Raw genomic sequence first — 2,366 nt, forward strand, 5'->3', positions numbered from 1 at the left:
AAAATCAGATTTTCTTGAAGGAGAATATCCGTGTGATGGTCTGCTCTGCAGTTCACTGCAGGGATCTTCCCCCTCACAACTACCAGCCATCAGTTTCGCTGTAATTTCTCACTGTAGCCTCTCACTTAGACCTTCTCCGCCAGTGCCCAGCGGCTTTTAAAATAATTTTTTCCCCTTATTTCTTGATCCCTTCGGCAGGCTGAAAGCGTTTCGGTGCAACTCTGGGGTGAGAGCTCCAGGCAGGTCCGGAGAAGCCTTCCACCGGCGCACCTGGGCTGGCCCGAGGGTCCTGCCCCCACCCCTGCCCGCACGGCTGCGCCAGGAACACGGCTTTGGTCGCCGCTGCCGCCGCCGGATTAGTTCGAGTCCCGTGGCTTGGCCAAAGTGACACTACATTTTTTTCTTCTTTCTCACATGTGACAGATCCCACTGCATTAAAGCCATTTTCTCCCCGGCTCTAGGCCAGGTCTAGCGCCGGAGACGTCCCTGCCCCACCACCCTTCACCCTCTACCTGGGGAGGGGGTCGGTACCAGCATCCCTCCGGGAGAGAAACAAAGGCGGAGGCGAGGCTACCAGGTAGGCAACTCCCCTCGGGTGGACCCGTCACCGCGGTGAAGAGGATGCGGAGATGCATTAGCGGGCAGAAAAGGGAAACCGAGGCACCAAGGGGGATGACTGAGCCTGGGTCGGCATCCTCTCCCAAGTGAGGCTCCCCGGGCGGGCGGACCTCAGACTTGCCCCCGCCCCGCTCGCCCGCAATCGGCCGCGGAGGGGCAGGGAGTCCGCCCCGCGGCAGCTCTTACCTCGGGAGAAGCGCTCCCGCTCCCTCCGACGGCTCGGGGAAAGAGCCCCGCCGCTCGCGCACGCGCATTCGCGTCCTCGCCTCTCCGCGCCACCGCGCGCGCCCCTCCGACCTGGCTTTGGCCCGCCCCGGCCCTGTCCGTCAGCGTCCGCGAGAGCCAATCCACAAGCTCGGGAGGGCCAGCGCCGGTCACGTGGTCGGACTAGCCAATCACCAAGCTGCCCTCGGCTGCGCCGGTTCCGATGTCTCCGGGGATTCGGTTGCTACAGAGTGGATCTGGTGAGAGGCGTGTACAAAGGGCTGAATCTCTGTTTTGGGCTCTGATTGGTGCTAGATTGATCAATTACTAGATCTATTGATATCTAAAATTCTAAATATGAACTAGAATGACCTGGGCATCTTATTCAAAAGCAGATTCTGATCCAGTAAGCCTGAGACGGAGACTTGAAATTCTGCCCAACAATCTCTTAGACAGTGATGATGCTCCTGGTCTGAGGACCACGCTTTGGGTAGCAAGATTTTAAAGGCACTTGTCTAAAAATGATGGTTATAACCCCCTACTCCATGTTATTTAGAAGTTTCAAAACCTCTTCCTTCCTCAACTGATAAAGTATTCCAGTGACTGACTGAACAAGGGGTGTTCTGGTGACGTTTGTAGTTTGGGCACAGGCTGAGGGAAGGCGTGTTTGATTTGAATATCACCCATCTTTGTTCCGGAGAAAGCAATGGCACCCCACTCCAGTACCCTTGCCTGGAAAATCCCATGGATGGAGGAGCCTGGAAAGCTGCAGTCCATGGGGTCGCTGAGGGTCGGATACGACTGAGCGACTTCACTTTCACTTTTCACTTTCATGCACTGGAGAAGGAAATGGCAACCCGCTCCAGTGTTCTTGCCTGGAGAATCCCAGGGACGGGGGAGCCTGGTGGGCTGCCGTCTATGGGGTCGCACAGAGTCGCACACGACTGAAGTGACTTAGCATCTTTGTTCATGGGGCAGTAACTAATTTGGTGGACGCTCCTCATTGAGAACACTAAGTCATCCTGAAATATTGGACGTGTCACTGTGCTGTATTCTTGGCCAGAGAAGCAGCATAAGTGGTTCCTGCTTTTTGGAAATTTGTCTGTCACAGAACTACACAGGCAAACTCGGGAAGAAGCATTATAGGAATAAAATCCAGGGACCTAATTGCTGCAGCTCCTTGGACAATTCAGGTCAGAACTATCCAATATAAGACAGAGTTTGTAATATCCTATTTTAGGAATCTTTGAAATTGCCCAGATAGACTTCTGTCAGTAATTCCAGAGTCTGGAAATCAGGAAGCCCAGTGCCTCTGTCATCTCTCAAACTTGACCTAAATCTGAGTATTTTCAGACTATTGTTCAGCATAGTCCTATTATGCAATAGTGTACCGGTGTGATTCTAAGGTCTAAGTGCTACAGTCTGCAAAACCTTCCTACTTCAGGCCAGGTGGTGTGACACTGCTTCAGCAGTTTTCTCTCACTATTCCTCAAGGTGATCAAAATGTCACTTAGAGAAAACTTCTATCCTTGTCAGTGTATCTT

The 2,366-nt window shown here is 53.2% G+C and overlaps 1 protein-coding gene across 2 annotated transcripts in view; it reads right to left on the reverse strand.

Annotated features, from left to right (window-relative positions):
- The window catches only part of TMEM108 (transmembrane protein 108), a 391,348-nt gene extending 390,428 nt beyond the window's left edge, over nt 1-920 (reverse strand). For both annotated transcript variants that reach the window (XM_010839570.1, XM_010839571.1), the window contains exon 1: nt 805-920. The gene's annotated coding sequence lies outside the window, so the exon portion shown is untranslated. The remainder of the gene's footprint in view (nt 1-804) is intronic.
- Between the last annotated feature and the right edge of the window lie 1,446 nt (nt 921-2,366).

Source organism: Bison bison, unplaced genomic scaffold (assembly GCF_000754665.1).
Source record: "Bison bison bison isolate TAMUID 2011002044 unplaced genomic scaffold, Bison_UMD1.0 scf7180017864119, whole genome shotgun sequence".
NCBI classification, from domain to species: domain Eukaryota; kingdom Metazoa; phylum Chordata; class Mammalia; order Artiodactyla; family Bovidae; genus Bison; species Bison bison.